Source organism: Bufo bufo, chromosome 4, assembly GCF_905171765.1.
Source record: "Bufo bufo chromosome 4, aBufBuf1.1, whole genome shotgun sequence".
NCBI lineage: Eukaryota > Metazoa > Chordata > Amphibia > Anura > Bufonidae > Bufo > Bufo bufo.
This window is the reverse complement of record NC_053392.1, coordinates 169,194,680-169,214,130: the sequence shown is the minus strand read 5'-3', so window position 1 is coordinate 169,214,130 and position 19,451 is coordinate 169,194,680. Positions and strand designations below refer to the sequence as shown.

The 19,451-nt window shown below is 44.8% G+C and overlaps 2 protein-coding genes across 4 annotated transcripts in view; one reads left to right on the top strand and one right to left on the bottom strand.

The window, feature by feature from the left end:
- Positions 1–19,451, bottom strand: part of MED12L (mediator complex subunit 12L) — a 692,480-nt gene that overhangs the window by 346,588 nt on the left and 326,441 nt on the right. The gene's annotated exons all lie outside the window — the stretch shown is intronic.
- The window catches only part of GPR87 (G protein-coupled receptor 87), a 38,138-nt gene continuing 37,101 nt past the window's right edge, over positions 18,415–19,451 (top strand). For all 3 annotated transcript variants that reach the window (XM_040428090.1, XM_040428091.1, XM_040428093.1), the window contains exon 1: positions 18,415–18,621. The gene's annotated coding sequence lies outside the window, so the exon portion shown is untranslated. The remainder of the gene's footprint in view (positions 18,622–19,451) is intronic.

Below are 19,451 nucleotides of genomic sequence, written 5' to 3'. Positions count from 1 at the left end.
CTCGCAGATAAAAAAAAATTCTATTTAATCTTTTTCTGTGATATAATCCCATTTGCAAGCCCGTGTGTGTCAGGCCCACACAGACTGTATTGTGGCCACTGGCTAGTGGCTAGGCCTCCACTTATACCGTTAAAGGGTGTCACTCACTCACAAATACCTCGCAGATAAAAAAAATTCTATTTAAACTGATGAGAAGAGAGTACTGCAGAAAATACCACTCATATCGGGTGTGAGAGTAAATTGCACGGTGCAGACGCAGTGACCGTGGCGTGGATTCAAACAAAGGGGAGGGAGCCAGTGTTTTTTTAACCATCTCCCCGTTCGAAAAATCCATTTAATAAATGGACCCCAGATTGGGGACGTAACAGGGATTAAACTAATGAGAATAGTACTACAGAAAATACCACTCATATCGGGTGTGACAGTAAATTGCACGGCACAGAAGCAGTGACCGTGGATTCAAACAAAGGGGAGGGAGCCAGCGTTTTTTTAACCATCTCCCCGTTCAAAAAATCAATTCAATTCACCTTTCGGGGACCCTTGGTGTTGTACATGGCTGGGTGGAGGAAGAAACCTTCAATGACATCAACGGGACATGGCTAGCTTGGTATCCAACCTTGTGCAAATGGGGAGTTTGCGGTTGGGCAAATGGACTGTTTGCGGTTGTTTGCGGTGCATTAAAAGAGGAGTTTGGTCTGTCAATGTCTGTGAAGCGGGCGTAACCCTTAGACTACCTGATCGATACAACATCATACCTGATCGTATACACACACTGGATGTTTTAAACCACGTTGTTCAAAAAAATTTAGGATTGTTAGGTGATTTATGCCCTTTATGGATTAAAACCCGACTCTGCGTCAACTACGTAATTTTCCATGGGAGTTTTGCCATGGATCCCTGTCCGGCATGCCACAGTCCAGGTGTTAGTCCCCTTGAAACAACTTTTCCATCACTATTGTGGCCAGAAAGAGTCCCTGTGGGTCTTAAAATTCGCCTGCCTATTGAAGTCTATGGCGGTTCGCCCGGTTCGCCCGTCCGCGAACACTTGCGGAAATTCACGTTCGCCGTCCGCGAACGGAAAATTTTATGTTCGCGACATCTCTATTACTGACCAAATGCTGACCGAGTGAAGGCGGATGCTCCACAGAGAGGATCAGTTTTTTGGGGGTTATTACTCTGACGGATCAGAGGAAGGGCAAAATAATCAGTGATGTCAACACAAACTTACTGCTGACACCCTCTCAACTCTGTTGGGGGGGCTCTACTTGTATAAGCGTTTAATAGAACAGGTTCTGTAGACATCTACAGTATGTGAAATCAGCTGTCGACGGTATAAAGGGAGTACGCTTCTTCTTGATGCTAACATTGACCTGTAAGTCTGAGTTCACACTTGAGTTATTTGGTCAGTTTTGGCCCCGTAACTGCCCAAATAAGTGATGTGTGCAGTGATTCTAAGAGCGATGCCTGTCATCTGCATGTCATACTGACTCACAGTATTGTTTCACTACCACAGCAGACTCCCTATGCGTGTTACTGCAAGGCACAGTGTTCTACACCACTATAAAGGCACTCTGCAGTCAGGAAATAGCTGTTTTTTAACGCGATTTGCCGCAAATAAATTTGGATCAAATAAAAAAATCGGTGAACCGGCCGAATCACATTTTTTTAAAATTCGCTCATCTCTACTATTAATGAATATGTTGATTATTATTGCAAAGATAGGAAAATAGGAAGAAGAAATGTCGCTATAGTACAGTAATGTGTCTGCTTTTCAAGCTGTGAATGTTTTTCAAAAAATATTTGCACTGCTCATTTTTACATTACTCCAATGCATATAAAACTCTGCAGATACAGCAGACTAGATTACAAAAATTCCTACTATTTTGTGTTGTATATGGATTTCAGTCTCCATGGTTATAAACTATGAATTATGGCCCGTATTTACTAAACTGAGTGTGTCAGTTTTCTGGTGTTGTTGTCTCATTTTTTCGAGCAGAACATTCGAGACACATTTATTATGTATTAGCATTTTGCACACTGTACGACACGCTCACCATTTTTTCACTTATCAAAAGTGGATGAGGCTAAAAGGAGTTGTAAGTTGCATAATATTTATAATTGCTGTGCACCAGTTTTTAGGTGCACTTTAATAGTCTACAGTAAGCCAGAGGCCTCCCTTTAAATAACACCACAGACAGGCTGGGGAACTAGCAGATGAGTAGTCTGTCCAAAGTGGAGGCTGCTAATAGACGAGTCTGGTGATGTGCCTCTCCAGCAGTGGCCATAATAAGGATAGAGCTGTACAATTGGAAAAGCCAGTTGCGGTGAAAAAGAGTGTAGCGTTATGCTAATAAGCACACAATATCACTAAGTGACTTTGTGACTAAGTGACTGTGACTTTATGTGCTTTTTCTAGCACATGTGTGAGTATACGGCAGTGACCATATCCTTCATAGTACCCACGAATCCTGACAAAGGCTTCTCATCCAGTTAAGCTAGTTGCAGATGAGATACTGGCTTAGCTCTTATGCAAGTTATGACTAACCACTTGTTTAAAAGGTCAAGCATTGCTGTTTTGCTTTTTTCTTGTGATTTTTTTTAACCGTACCCTTAGGCTAGGTTTACACCTGAGCGTTTTACAGCGCGTTCCTACGCGCTGTAAAACGCTCAACAGGCAAAAACCAATGTTTCCCTATGGGCATGGTTCTCACCTGAGAGTTTTACAGCGCGTACGAACGCGCTGTAAAACGCCCTACGCCCCAAGAAGTACAGGAGCTTCTTTGGGGCGTATTGTCGTGCATAACACCTCTGTTTTTCATTGTACGCCTCTGTGGTCAATAGCTAGAATGCGCGTACGACGCGCGTTTCCAAAATACAAAAACGCCCCAAAATGCGCCTCAAAAACGCCCGATAAAAACACCTGTAAACAGCGCTTATCGAATACGCTCAGGTGTGAACCCAGTCTTAGAAAGCAACCTATGGACCGAGAAAAGTACTGAAGAATGAACTAGAGCAATCTGTCATCCCTACACATAAAGCAAATCTATAGGAATATCCCAGAGCATATAATGAATAATATAACATTTACAAAAACTAAACGATTTCCCTGTCATTTTAGGAATTGGTGGAGCTAGAGAGAAGCAGAAGATTAGAATAAAACAGCCCCTCGATTTAATCTGTGCACTAGAAATGAAAACGCCATCCATGTGTTAACCAGATGCACTCCGTAGTGCTTCCGTAGCGTTCTGTTTCCGTACCATTCCGCATCTCCGGATTTGCGGACCCTTTCAAGTTAATAGATCCGCATCCGTGATGCTGAATGCCCGTGCATTGCGGATCCACAATACGGCAACGGGCAGCACACATTCGTGTGCAGGAGGCCGTACACTGTTACTGCTTGCTTTTCTAACAACATTGCCACCCACAGATCTCTGGCATTATTATAGCTGACACTCCCATACATAAGATATGTTATGTTGGCAGTGACTGAGTGCAAAGATTTAAATGATAGTAGAGGTTACACGATTCACAGCCAGATAAATCATTGGAAGATTCACCATGAAATGAAGGGAGCCAGTCCGTAGATTGATACTGTTCTAACCATGTGAAGCATGGAATTCTGACAAACTCCCACATTAAAAAGCGGTTACGGAAGCGGGGATTATTAAAGCTGTACACCAGGTGTCTGATATTCAAAGTTGCAAATACTTTTTTTTACATTTGTTTTAATTTGCTTCTTAAATGCAATATTAAGCAATTTTCTAAAGAGTGTTTATTACCAATTTCCTACCTGTTGTAAGTCTATGCATTTCCTGTACTTAACTGGCTGTCCTGCTGTTTCTGATATAGATCCAAAAGCACACTTTCCGCCCTCCACCTTCCTCTTTTTAGCATCAAAGATACCAGCAGTGAGAGGAAGAAGGTTTTACACAGTATATCAGAGGGGGGAGAGGGGAGAAGCATCCAAGTATTCATGGAGTCAGTGTATATAGTAAATAGAGCACACAGGGCAGTCTGCAGGAAAGGTGGTCAATCACTTAGTAGTACAGGCGAGTAGAGAGAGAGAGGAAAGTACCTGGTATACTCTGGGTGGGGGATGAGGATAACATTACACACACCTCAGCTATGTCCTTCCCGGATCCCTCCACAGCCATTGCTGTATCTCCTTGGTATGCAGATCACAACATCCGTTGATGGGGGGTGCTGCCAATATCAGGCCGTGACAGTGACCTGCCTCCTTGCGTCAGATGTGACCTCATATGTGAGGGATCCGGAAGGAGACGGGCACCGGACACCAGGTAAGTATTCTCGGCATGAGGGGCCCGGGCATTGGGTGTGGGTTTTTCAGGTTTGGATAACCCCTTTAAGTTAAACACTAACACATGTAAAATAATTTAATAATGATGTCCATAGCCTTTAATTGCAAGGAGTCCTAGCAATAGAACCATATGTAACCAGTTTATTCATGGAGGAAGTGGTCTCAGGAAAAAACACATCCTCAGTTACAAAAATAAAAATATGTACACTTTAGAGCACTCGTGTGGCCTAATGGTTAGCACATGGCATATTAATATGCATACACTTTCTATTTTTACACAGCACACTTTGAGCATCCATACAGACTGCTATTTGGATGTGAATCCTTCACAGATACTGAAAGAGTTGTTTAAAGGAAATGTCTCTCCAAATTTTCTTTTATACCAGTTCAAACCAGATAGCGACACATTTCCTTTTTTCTAATCTGTTTTTGTTTTCTGATTGCAGATTTATTTATTCTCTTCCCTGAACATAATTATGGGGGCGGCCATCTTGCCTGAACTGTTCATAACAGAAAGCATTAAGAAATTAGCTTTCCAGCAGCCCCATGGTTCATAGACACAATGGTCAGGAGAGGACCTCATTGACTTCTATGGGAGCGTTTTCTAGGCATGCTCTGTGATCTGTGCAGAGGTCATTGTAGATAAGCTTTGACCATCACCTATTGTGAATGGAGGATCCTGTCCTATCTATACACCAAGGTGCAGTCAGTCAGTCTAGTACAATGAGATGTACAAGACTGAGCGCAGCAGCGCCCCATAGTAGTTCAGATTCACTAACCAGAGCCAGCATCAAGACTGGACCTCTAGACCGAGATGGGGATTTTATCACAAAACAGGTGAGTTTTATAAGCCTACACACACACTGTACACACACACTGTACACTCACACACATAAGCAGTGTGATTTTAATACTTTGTTTTATTTCATTTGCATTTGCTGGTCTATATTGTGTTTTCCTAATTTTCTAGCAGTAGGACTATAAAGCAAGTGGTAGTGACAGTGACAATGACAATGATCCTGCTGGAGCTGCTGAATCACCCCTGTCTAGTGTCTATCTCCTCCAACTTGCTTTAGTTCCTGGTGAACTAATATTTGTCAGGAAGGTGGACTAAATCATTTAGTTCACTTAGAAGATCAGTTCATTTTGGAATGCTCGATCACAAACTACAGATCACTAGTCCTTTGAGCTCAGCATAGGGAGAGACGTGGCAAGTGCTCATGTGCTAGGGACAGTGTTGCTGAAAAGGATTAGTAGAAAAATATTGGAGAGGGAGAGTGCAGGGAGAGTGTAGGGAGACTGCAGGGAGAGTGTAGGGAGTGTGCAGGGAGAGTGTAGGGAGACTGCAGGGAGAGTGTAGGGAGAGTGCAGGGAGAGTGCAGAGAGACTTATTCTGCATCAGTTTTATGTATCTATTCCTACATTTACTTATCCATACATCAGCCGTAAATGTAATTCAATATTAATAAGACGGAAGCCTTTAATATTTCAGTGCCCAGCATCCCAACCATTACCATCCAGTCTGCAAACATTAGGCGGGCCAGGTCTTAATGATGCAAATTCTCATCTTTTGCTGGCATTACTTCTTTCAGGCAGGCCAGAACAGTAATATTTTGCCAAACCCCATACAAGCAACAACACCTGTTTAGAGGTGCATTAAAGGTGCCACGCAGCCATAAAAAATGAAGACCGACTATACAGTGCTGTATTCATTATTGAATGAAAGGCAACTGTGGGTTAATTGGTTGCACAGTTCTTCACTGCTGCGTGGCCGCAACCACGTGTGGTGGTATCCTAAGGCAGAGTAGCCTGGGTATACCTGATTTATAGCGATTCGTGACAAAATAATTAGTAACAAATCGAATTTGGTGGCAAACTTCGGAAAAGTTGCCGAATCGAATTTTTCAAAAGTTCACTCATCTCTATTTATATGTTTAATTTAACAAAAAAATTATTCTTTTGAATGAATGTCATTGAAGCAAACTAAGCTATATGTTGCTGTGCCACAAAATAATGAGTTAGTGTATCTATTTGGCATTATACCCAAGTTTGTGCACAGTCCTTATGATAAAGGTGTATTTGTGTTTGTTTTTGTACTGACGCACTATCTGTGTGGTACCAGTATTTTCAGGCGGACTGTTTCTGCAGGAAAGTTTTGGGGAGCACAGTGGACACAGTATTGGCGGTGGCAGGATGGGGTGTTGAGAAGGTGGGAGGATGATGGGAAAGTAAGATAGTAAGATGTCTGTTTGTTAAACTCTGCAGAGACGAGGCGCTGCTGAAAGAAGTCACCATGGTGGGGTGGTCTGGTCTGACAGGAGAAGAAGAGGAAAGAGAATATCTACATCAGAGAAGAGAAGTCACTGGATGTAAGAGGTACATATGTGGCGCTGTGTGACCCTGTATGTTCTGTAACGCTGTATGGAATGTTTTCCAAGTATGTCTTTAAAGGGGTTGTCCGCTTTTTTTTTTGTATGAGCCCTGCCTTCTCTGCTCTGTTTACCTGCTCATCGCTGCCAATGCTACGACGAGCAGATGAACAGAGCAGAGAAAGCAGCTTTCATATGAGCACTGCCCTCTCTTCAAACAGTTGGGGGCACAGAGGGCATTACTACTATGGAGGGGACACAGAGGGCATTACTAATGTGAAGGGGACACAATGGGCATTTTTACTATGGAGGGGGCACAGAGTGAGAGGGCATTACTACAATGAAGGGGGCACAGTGGGCACTATTACTGTGAAGGGGGCACAGTGGGCATTATTACTGTGAAGGGGGCACAATGGGGATTTCTACTATGGAGGGGGCACAGACAGCATTATTACTGTGAAGGGGGCACAATGGGCATTATTACTGTGAAGGGGGCACAATGAGGATTTCTAATATGGAGAAGGCACAGTGGACATTACTAGCACAGTGGGCATTATTACTGTGAAGGAGGCACAATGGGCATTATTACTGTGAAGGGGGCACAATGAGGATTTCTACTATGGAGGGGGCCGAATACCGGTTTGGCTCGAGCATCGCTATGCTCGGCAGATCCGAGCGCTCTGCCGAGTACCACAGTACCAGATCCGAGCGCCATGCTCGAGTCTCCTCCCCGGACGTTTGGCGCCTTCTAAGCAGCCAATAAACATGCTGTAAGTATTGCCATCACTGTAATGCCATTAGACATGTTTTCTACTGGCATTACAGTGATTGGCTGGCCGGAACACGTCATCGGGTGCTATATAGCACCCGGTCACGCGGGTTCGGCTCATTGCGAGTCAGGGAGAGCTGCTGTTAGGAAGGGACAGAGCGAGTGTAGAGCGAATTTGATCTCAAACCTTTCAGAGACCCAAAAGTCCTTTTAAGGACTATTGTTAGAGGTGGCAGCAAAATTTATTATGGGGGAATTATTTTTTTATGTCAGGGCGACCGTTAGTGACATTCATTTTCTGCATTCTAAAAACTCTGCTTGCTGTGACCAGTGAGAAGCAAATCAGCACTGATATCTAGGCCGTGTGTGACGCCTATATTTAATCCAAATTGCAGTTACAGTCAGTTTCTGTATTAAACAAACGCTGCTTGCTGTGACCAGTGAGAAGCAAATCAGCACTGATATCTAGGCCGTGTGTGACGCCTATATTTAATCCAAATAGAAGTTACAGTCAGTTTCTGTATTGTTCAAACTCTGCTTGCTGTGACCAGTGAGAAGCAAATATTCACTTATTTAGAGACAGTGTGTGAGGCCTATATTTAATCTAAATAGCAGTTACAGTCAGTTTCTGTATTGTTCAAACTCTGCTTGCTGTGACCAGTGAGAAGCAAATATTCACTTATTTAGAGACAGTGTGTGAGGCCTATATTTAATCTAAATAGCAGTTACAGTCAGTTTCTGTATTGTTCAAACTCTGCTTGCGGTGACCAGTGAGAAGCAAATATACACTTATTTCTAGACAGTGTGTGAGGCCTATATTTAATCCAAATATCAGTGACATCCAGTGTCAATATGAAGAAGGCGAGTATTAAGGGATGGGGAAGTGGACGTGATTCTGATCCGAGCGCTCTGCCGAGTACCACAGTACCAGATCCGAGCGCCATGCTCGAGTCTCCTCCCCGGACGTTTGGCGCCTTCTAAGCAGCCAATAAACATGCTGTAAGTATTGCCATCACTGTAATGCCATTAGACATGTTTTCTACTGGCATTACAGTGATTGGCTGGCCGGAACACGTCATCGGGTGCTATATAGCACCCGGTCACGCGGGTTCGGCTCATTGCGAGTCAGGGAGAGCTGCTGTTAGGAAGGGACAGAGCGAGTGTAGAGCGAATTTGATCTCAAACCTTTCAGAGACCCAAAAGTCCTTTTAAGGACTATTGTTAGAGGTGGCAGCAAAATTTATTATGGGGGAATTATTTTTTTATGTCAGGGCGACCGTTAGTGACATTCATTTTCTGCATTCTAAAAACTCTGCTTGCTGTGACCAGTGAGAAGCAAATCAGCACTGATATCTAGGCCGTGTGTGACGCCTATATTTAATCCAAATTGCAGTTACAGTCAGTTTCTGTATTAAACAAACGCTGCTTGCTGTGACCAGTGAGAAGCAAATCAGCACTGATATCTAGGCCGTGTGTGACGCCTATATTTAATCCAAATAGAAGTTACAGTCAGTTTCTGTATTGTTCAAACTCTGCTTGCTGTGACCAGTGAGAAGCAAATATTCACTTATTTAGAGACAGTGTGTGAGGCCTATATTTAATCTAAATAGCAGTTACAGTCAGTTTCTGTATTGTTCAAACTCTGCTTGCTGTGACCAGTGAGAAGCAAATATTCACTTATTTAGAGACAGTGTGTGAGGCCTATATTTAATCTAAATAGCAGTTACAGTCAGTTTCTGTATTGTTCAAACTCTGCTTGCGGTGACCAGTGAGAAGCAAATATACACTTATTTCTAGACAGTGTGTGAGGCCTATATTTAATCCAAATATCAGTGACATCCAGTGTCAATATGAAGAAGGCGAGTATTAAGGGATGGGGAAGTGGACGTGATTCTGATCCGAGCGCTCTGCCGAGTACCACAGTACCAGATCCGAGCGCCATGCTCGAGTCTCCTCCCCGGACGTTTGGCGCCTTCTAAGCAGCCAATAAACATGCTGTAAGTATTGCCATCACTGTAATGCCATTAGACATGTTTTCTACTGGCATTACAGTGATTGGCTGGCCGGCACACGTCATCGGGTGCTATATAGCACCCGGTCACGCGGGTTCGGCTCATTGCGAGTCAGGGAGAGCTGCTGTTAGGAAGGGACAGAGCGAGTGTAGAGCGAATTTGATCTCAAACCTTTCAGAGACCCAAAAGTCCTTTTAAGGACTATTGTTAGAGGTGGCAGCAAAATTTATTATGGGGGAATTATTTTTTTGTGTCAGGGCGACCGTTAGTGACATTCATTTTCTGCATTCTAAAAACTCTGCTTGCTGTGACCAGTGAGAAGCAAATCAGCACTGATATCTAGGCCGTGTGTGACGCCTATATTTAATCCAAATTGCAGTAACAGTCAGTTTCTGTATTAAACAAACTCTGCTTGCTGTGACCAGTGAGAAGCAAATCAGCACTGATATCTAGGCCGTGTGTGACGCCTATATTTAATCCAAATTGCAGTTACAGTCAGTTTCTGTATTAAACAAACTCTGCTTGCTGTGACCAGTGAGAAGCAAATCAGCACTGATATCTAGGCCGTGTGTGACGCCTATATTTAATCCAAATTGCAGTTACAGTCAGTTTCTGTATTAAACAAACTCTGCTTGCTGTGACCAGTGAGAAGCAAATCAGCACTGATATCTAGGCCGTGTGTGACGCCTATATTTAATCCAAATTGCAGTTACAGTCAGTTTCTGTATTAAACAAACTCTGCTTGCTGTGACCAGTGAGAAGCAAATCAGCACTGATATCTAGGCCGTGTGTGACGCCTATATTTAATCCAAATAGAAGTTACAGTCAGTTTCTGTATTGTTCAAACTCTGCTTGCGGTGACCAGTGAGAAGCAAATATACACTTATTTCTAGACAGTGTGTGAGGCCTATATTTAATCCAAATATCAGTGACATCCAGTGTCAATATGAAGAAGGCGAGTATTAAGGGATGGGGAAGTGGACGTGATTCTGATCCGAGCGCTCTGCCGAGTACCACAGTACCAGATCCGAGCGCCATGCTCGAGTCTCCTCCCCGGACGTTTGGCGCCTTCTAAGCAGCCAATAAACATGCTGTAAGTATTGCCATCACTGTAATGCCATTAGACATGTTTTCTACTGGCATTACAGTGATTGGCTGGCCGGCACACGTCATCGGGTGCTATATAGCACCCGGTCACGCGGGTTCGGCTCATTGCGAGTCAGGGAGAGCTGCTGTTAGGAAGGGACAGAGTGAGTGTAGAGCGAATTTGATCTCAAACCTTTCAGAGACCCAAAAGTCCTTTTAAGGACTATTGTTAGAGGTGGCAGCAAAATTTATTATGGGGGAATTATTTTTTTGTGTCAGGGCGACCGTTAGTGACATTCATTTTCTGCATTCTAAAAACTCTGCTTGCTGTGACCAGTGAGAAGCAAATCAGCACTGATATCTAGGCCGTGTGTGACGCCTATATTTAATCCAAATTGCAGTTACAGTCAGTTTCTGTATTAAACAAACGCTGCTTGCTGTGACCAGTGAGAAGCAAATCAGCACTGATATCTAGGCCGTGTGTGACGCCTATATTTAATCCAAATAGAAGTTACAGTCAGTTTCTGTATTGTTCAAACTCTGCTTGCTGTGACCAGTGAGAAGCAAATATTCACTTATTTAGAGACAGTGTGTGAGGCCTATATTTAATCTAAATAGCAGTTACAGTCAGTTTCTGTATTGTTCAAACTCTGCTTGCGGTGACCAGTGAGAAGCAAATATACACTTATTTCTAGACAGTGTGTGAGGCCTATATTTAATCCAAATATCAGTGACATCCAGTGTCAATATGAAGAAGGCGAGTATTAAGGGATGGGGAAGTGGACGTGATTCTGATGGTTCACGCAGTGGCCGTGGCTCAGGGCGCGTTGCAACTGTGCCTGCTGCCAGAGCACAAGGAAAACAGTCATCCACGATACCTAGCTTCATGTCCCAGTTTGCAGGGCGTTGCAAGACAACACTCTTGAAGTCAGACCAGTGCGACCAGGTGGTCGGTTGGATTGCAGCAGATAACAGTCTGGTCAACAACACAATCCTCACCCTGACAATCCTTCCTCCCACCATGTAGAGTCTGGCCAAACAAGCGATCCGGTACTCGGATGTTCCGAGGAGCTATTTTCACCCCCATCACTTAATTTGGCCCTCTCCCCAAGCACTCTTGAAGAGGGACAAGAGATCTTGTGCCCTGATTCTCAACCTCTAAAGCCTTTACACTCACAAGATGATGTGTTTAAGGAGGTGGATGATGACGAGACACAGTTGCCACCAAGTCAACCACAATTACTGTCTGCAGAGGTTGATGAAAAGGATGATATACAGTTGTCAATCACTGAAGTTGTGTTGGGGTCAGCAAATGAGGAGGATGATCGGAGTGGGGAAGTTGAAGAGGACTTGGTGGACGATGAGGTCACTGACCCAACATGGGAAGGCGGAAACGCGAGCGAGGACAGCAGTCCCGAGGGGGAGCAATCTGCAGCACAGCAACAGGCTGGAAGAGGCAGTGGGGTGGCAACAGGGAGAAGGCAGGCCACGCCAAACAGGCCCGCAAGTGTTCCACGGAGCACCCCCTTGCAGAAATCTCCCTTGCCAAGGGGTAGGTGTTCCACGGTATGGCGCTTTTTTGCGGAAAGTGCAGACAACAAAAGAATAGTAGTTTGCAACCTGTGCCACACCAAAATGAGCCGAGGTGTGAACAGTAGCAACCTCACCACCACCAGCATGATCCGCCACATGGCAGCCAAGCACCGCAATAAGTAGGAGGAATGCCTGGGTCCACAATCTGTGTCCGCGGGTCACACCACTGCCTCCTCTTCCCCCATGTTGGGTGACGACCAATTGCCTGTCGAAGGCGCAGGCCCAGATGCCTCCCGCGCTGCACCTGTACCGTCGCAAGCACCATCAGCGACCACATCCACTTCCCTGTCCCAGCGCAGCGTCCAAATGTCTTTACCCCAGGCATTTGAAAGCAAGCGCAAATACCCAGCCACCCACCCACAGGCCATGGCACTAACCGCCCAACTTTCTAAGTTACTGGCGGTTGAAATGTTGCCATTTAGGCTTGTGGACACCTAGGCCTTTCGCGGCCTGATGTCGGCGGCCGTCCCTCGGTACTCAGTCCCCAGCCGCCACTATTTTTCCCGGTGTGCCTTCTCCGCCTTACACCAGCATGTGTCTGCTAACATCACCCGTGCCCTGACCAACGCAGTTACTGCTAAGGTCCACCTAACGACTGACACATGGACAAGTGCTTATGGCCACGGACGCTACATTTCCCTGACGGCACATTGGGTGAACGTAGTGGAGGCTGGGAGCGACTTGTACCCTGGGATGGCACAGGTGCTACCGACGCCCAGGATTGCGGGCCCTACTTCCATCAGGGTTACCACCAGCACATATGTAAGTGGCTCCTCCTCCTCCGCCTCCTCCTCCACTTCCACCTCCAAATTCTCTGCGTGCAGCACCAGTCAGCCATCAGCTGGTAGCTGGAAGCAGTGTAGCACTGCTGTGGGGATGCGTCAACAGGCCGTGCTGAAGATGATATGCTTAGGGGATAAACAGCACACCGCCGCAGAGCTGTGGCAGGGGATAAGAGACCAGACTGAGCTGTGGCTCTTGCCACTCAACCTGCAACCAGGCATGGTTGTGTGTGATAATGGGCGTAACTTGGTGACGGCTTTGGAGCTCGGCAAGCTCACACACATCCCATGCCTAGTCTTTAACTTAGTGGTTCAGCGGTTTCTGAAAACCTACCCCAATTTGCCCGAGCTACTGGCGAAGGTGCGCCGCGTGTGTGCACATTTCCGCAAGTCATCAACAGCTTCAGCCGGTCTGTTGACGCTGCAGCAGCGCTTGAAATTGCCAGCTCACCGGCGGTTGTGCGACATGAGCACACGCTGGAACTCCACGTTACACATGTTGGCCAGGCTTTGTGAGCAGCAGAGGGCAGTATTGGAATACCAGCTGCAACATCAGGAGGATGTACGGACTCTGCTGCCAGCGCTGTCAGTTGGAAATTTTTGCAGCAATTCGTCAAAAAGGAACTTCTGGTATAGCATAATTTTGCTCGTCCACTCCACCGGAGGAATGAGAGATGAGAAGTTCTCTTTGATAGCCAGAACACCCTCAGTTTGTCTTCTCAGCACGTATTGGAGGAGGAGGAGGAGGAGGAGCAGGGAACGGTTGCCTCCGCTACACAGGGTAGTAGCCATGGAACTTTAATTCCATCTGTTCAGCGTGGGTGGACAGAAGAGGAGGAAGAGGATGAGGAGATGGACAGTCATCCTCCTGATGACGACAGCGAAGTCTTGCCCACTGGTACTCTGGCACACATGGCTGACTTCATGTTAGGCTGCCTTTCCCGTGACCCCCGTGTTATACGCATTTTAGATAACAGGGATTACTGGGTGTTCACCCTTCCGGATGCCCGCTACAAAGAGAACTTCTCATCTCTCATTCCTCCGGTGGAGTGGACGAGCAAAATGGTGCTATACCAGAATTTCTTTGTTGACAGATTGCTGCAAAAATTTCCATCTGACAGCACTGGCAGCAGAGACCGTACTTCCTTGGGCAACAGAGGTGGGAGACAAGGGGAACACACAGCACTTCCAACAAAGGCAGGGCAACACTCTCCAAGGCCTGGGACAGTTTTATGACACCCCGCCAGCACCCTCAACATGATGCACGTCCTGGTGTCACAAGGAGGGAAAAGTTTTGGAAGATGGTAAAGGAGTACGTAGCAGACCGTGTCAGCGTCCTCAGTGATCTCTCTGTGCCTTACAACTACTGGGTGTCCAAGCAGGACACGTGGCACGAACTGGCGCTCTACGCCTTGGAGGTGCTGGCCTGCCCTGCCGCCAGCGTTTTGTCTGAGCGGGTATTTAGTGCTGCTGGTGGCATTATAACAGATAAGCGTATACGGCTGTCAACTGAAAATGCTGACAGGTTGACTCTTATAAAAATGAACAAGGCCTGGATTGCCCCTGACTTCTCCACTCCACCAGAGGAAAGTCACGACTGAACATAAAGGCACTTTAAATGTGTTGTTTAGAATGTACTGAATACTCTGTATTCCCATGCACCCCTTCCGCCACAAAAATGGTATATGGTTAAATCTTTCTTTTCTCATCCTCCTCCTCCTCATCCATCACGTATATGCCTTCTCATATAATTTTTCGGATGGTCAGCTCACCAGCAGGCCCTCACCCATAATGTTTTAGATGGTCATCTCACCAGCAGGCCCTAGCCCATAATGTTTTAGATGGTCAGCTCACCAGCAGGCCCTCGCCCATAATGTTTTAGATGGTCAGCTCACCAGCAGGCCCTCGCCCATAATGTTTTAGATGGTCAGCTCACCAGCAGGCCCTCACCCATAATGTTTTAGATGGTCAGCTCACCAGCAGGCCCTCACCCGTAATGTTTTAGATGGTGAGCTCACCAGCAGGCCCTCACCCATAATGTTTTAGAAGGTCAGCTCAGCTGAAGACCCTCACCCCTAATGTTTTAGTGGGTCACCAGCAGGCCATCAATCATACTTTACCTCTTCTGTATAATGTTTCCTCATCCTAAATACCTATGACATTCCCTGTAATTATTTTGTACTCGTTCCAATGACAGGCTCTCTTAAGAGTCCTGTATTGTTATTTATCGGCAGTACCTCCCTGAGTCGGTACTGGGAAATTTGCGCGCTCCCACCTGCCTTTCTTGGAAGTGGTAGCCGTGGCCATCCCTCAGGCTCCCTCTCCGGAAGCGAACCCTGATTCCCCATTACCCGAGGTCACCATGATAGGCGCAAAAAAGAACATCGAAAGTTGATAGAGCAGACATCCGAATAGGTCGTCAACATCACAGGGATGTGCGATCAGCTTAGAAGTTATCTAGAGTTAACAAAGCGGCAGCAGGCCCTCACCTACATTTTTTTACACAGTCAGCTCAACGTCTGTTCCTCTTCCAAGTTCATTATCATCAGATGATAGTCTGGTCAACACCATCGTAATCACCGGGGGTCACGTAACTAATTAGCACGGAGGAGTGTCTTTGGTTATCGGAATGAACCACACAAATTGACTCGATCCACACGCTCAAAACGGCCATGCACCACCACCCACAGAATCGTGAAATAGGTATCAATCTGTCAATCCTTTCTGTGTCCGGGCCGGGTGAGGCTTCCCGTGCGTAGTCAAATTAAGCCGCAGGCTCCACTCCTGGTGGTGCCCTTCCATCAATTAGTTTAAGTTTCAGCTTTGCAACCATACTCCCCCCGGAACCCAAAGACTTTAGTTTCCCAGAAAATGCTCAGCGGGAAATGGGAATAACGCTGCCGGGGATCGTCTTCGAACCTCCAACTTAAGTTGATGATTAATGAAAACGTTCGTGGCAACAAAGGTTTCGGCTGTGGTTCGGCTTGCGCCGGTACAAGAATTTCACCTCTACAGGTACAATACAATGCCACCGTCTGTTCCTCTTCCAATGAGTTCAGTTTGATCATCCACCCCATGCTGTCCCCGACCCATTTCGGTGGTGTTTCCATCAATTTCTGACCTTTTCCTATGAACCAGGCACCCTCCCCTCTTCAGAGCCGGCGGGTGCCTGGTCTAATGCTCGGGCCCTCCCATTGACTTCTATCGGGCTCGGGTGCTCGGTAGAGCACCCGAACATCCCGGTGTGCTCGGGCAGAGCACCCGAGCATCGGGGTGCTCGATCATCACTAGGGAAATCCTATTCACCCTAATAGAGCTCTATTAGGGTGAATAGGACAAGGGTTCTAGCCCCTAAGGGGGGAAATAGTTATTAAATAAAAAGTTTTTTTAAAAAGTAAGAAAAAATAAAAAAAATATATTGAGTATAAATCACCCCCTTTCCCAATTTTATATATAAAATATATAAACAATAAATAAATAAACATATCACATATTGCCATGTCCGAAAAGTCCAAACTATTAAAAGATTTAGGAAAATCTCCTATGTGGTGAACGCTGTAACAGAAAAATGTTTTTTTTTTTGTTTTGTTTTTATGAAAATGCACAGAATATTGGTATAAGTTATCGGCTATCGGCCTGAAAGTTCACAGGTTATTGGTATCGGTGTCGGCTCTAAAAAAAAATCAATACCTGTCGATCCCTAGTATGTATGTGCTACTTTACAGTAGATTCACTCCAGATATAAAGCCAAATTAGGGTAACCAATGTATAGTTGCTGGGGAGGCCAAATGCTGCCTGGGACCCACTCCAATCACAAGAACTCGAGCCTTGAGTGTCCTGTATGACTTGAAGCGACTTGAAGCAGTGGTCACATATGTGTACTACGGCCCCACTCAATCTCTATGGGACCGACCTACTCAGTTCCATAGACAGTGTATGAGGCAGAAGTGCACATTTATGACCAATGGTCCAGTCAAAAAGTGGGCTCAAGTCTTCTGTTCTTTTGATTGGTGTCGGTCCCCGCATTTAGAATCTCCTGCGATAATACACTTTTAACTTATTTTTTGGACAACCACTTTATACCTTGTTCATGCGCCAAACCTTTTAAAATAGGACATGCTGGGCTTCCTGGTGCAGAAATTGCCAGCCAATCAGATGTGGCGGTAACACATCTTGCGAGCTGATGTCATTGTTCATGTGATGCCGGACATGTCCCATGATCAGGAAGTGCGGGATATTTAAACAGGCAACCTGCTGCCCACAGATTGCCTGTAATAAGTGTCTTCGGATTCCTCACTAGTGTTTCTATTGGATATTATTCTGACTTTCCTGGTATTCTGACCCTGCTTGGACCTTGACCTCTGATTATTGGTTGACAATTTGGATCCTGACTCATCCTCCTAGTTCTGACCTTCTGACTTGGTAATGGTTTTGATTCTGATTTGCCCTAATTGCTATTCTGGTTTTGCTTCTGCATCTGGTTCTGATTTGGCTTATATTAGTCTCTCCTGGTTTGACCCGGCTAGTTTGTTCCAGCAATTTCTCTGTGGTTTTAATCTGTCACTAGATGTTTTTCCTTTCTTGTAGGCCTCCGCACTTATCTAGGAAGAGACTGTCATCCAGTTGTGGGCCGCTGGCTAGAGCGAATCGTGCAAGTAGGTAGGGATAGTGGGACGGGAAGTTCAGGGTTCACTGCTCTTTACCGTGACACTGAGATCCAAGCTTAGAAACTCATGACTACTGCACTTACAATAGTATGGGTGTATTCACATGGCTAATTTGTTGCACAAATGTTTTGCAGCTGAAAATCTGCTCTGTACAAATGATTGAGGTTATTTTCACAGCACAGATTTCTGGAAAAAATATTCCTACAGCAAATGTGCCACCTGTGAACATACCTTTAATCATGGTATCATAGTCCATCAGTGGAAGCTGCAGGTATGGTTAGTGAGTATGAGTCAGAAGAAATCAAGATTCCCTTCCAACACTAAACTGGAGCCCCTAAAATGTTCCTAGTTCACTACCCCTTACAATATTAATGACCCTTTCCACATGGATAGTATATTGGGCAGACTAGATGGGCCAAATGGTTCTTATCTGCCGACACATTCTATGTTTCTATGTTTCTATGGATGCCATACAAAGGATGTTTTGAGGCCAGAAATTAATATCATCATGATTTAAAGTATAGAAATGAATGTTCTCAAGCTCCATATGTGGTAAATACTGAAGTTTCATGTATTTAATATGTACTGTACGTTGGCAGAAGATAATGATCTAATGTTGGTTTTCAGAAGGATTTGAAGGATTTGAAAAGAAGAAAACGTAATAATAAGTTACAAAACCTTTCCAAAGACAATTATTCTATACACATCCGCCCCATGATCCATTAAATGTGAAACACACCTTTCTAGAGGCTGTTTAGTTTAAGAGGAGAAGTTCAGACTTGTCACCTTGACACTTCCCAGTGAGTCATTGTCATTAATGAGAGAAGCAGGTTCTTTACGGATAAAAAAGATTGTAGACTTTCCCAGCAGGTGCCCAAGGTGGTTTAATCTCATGCACTTGGTTCTGCTTCAGATGTTAAGGATTTGTCTCTTTTAATCATATGCCATCAACCAACATTATGGTCTTGGATTTACCCCAGCATCTTCCCACATGGAACAACCAGACATGTGTTCCTCAAAGCAAGGTAAAGCTCTATTGTGTGGGGTAGTTGTGTGATACATTGTGTGCTACATGTTAGTATAGTCATTTTATATTATGATTTTATTATATTTACTTTCCAGTATGAATTCTCATGTATTATCAAATCTGTGTTTAGAGATAGTTTACCGTAAGTGGTTTCTGGGCCACAGTGAAAAATCTATACCTGGGTCTAACATCTAGACACTCCTCCAATGGTGTCACTTGCAGCCATAGATGATGTCATACAGTTAAACGAGTCTTATATTATTTATAAATCTTAGTAGTTTACTAATATGATTACATTATTGTTGCATTAATATCACCATGCTTCTGTACTGTCCACCAATACTGCTAGGGAACCACAGCCATAGGGGCTGAGGTGATGGCAGACTATACAAACCTTATTGCCAAGTCAATATATTAAAAACCTAACCCTCACACACACTACTTAGTATGTGCAGGATGCTGTAAGGTTCCATAGCTGCTGAATCTGCAGCTTCATATTATAAAGCTAGAGGCACTTTGCATGTGCGTGACTTGCGTATGACTATTGACTAGGTGTTTCTTCCCTAGAAGCCAAACTGTAATCAGAGAATAGCTCTGCAATACTATGAGTGCACATCACAATTTTACTAATAGTGCACATTACAATTTTATTTCTGTATGAAAACCCCTTCAGACCATGTATAAAATTGATTGCATACTGAGCACAGTAGAACGCATGGAAGTGTATGGTTGACTTATCGCTCTGTACAAATCAAAAGTCATTTGGTGTAACCCTACACTCATGTGCAAGAGCCCTTGACTTGTACTATAGTGCCATGATTAGTAGTT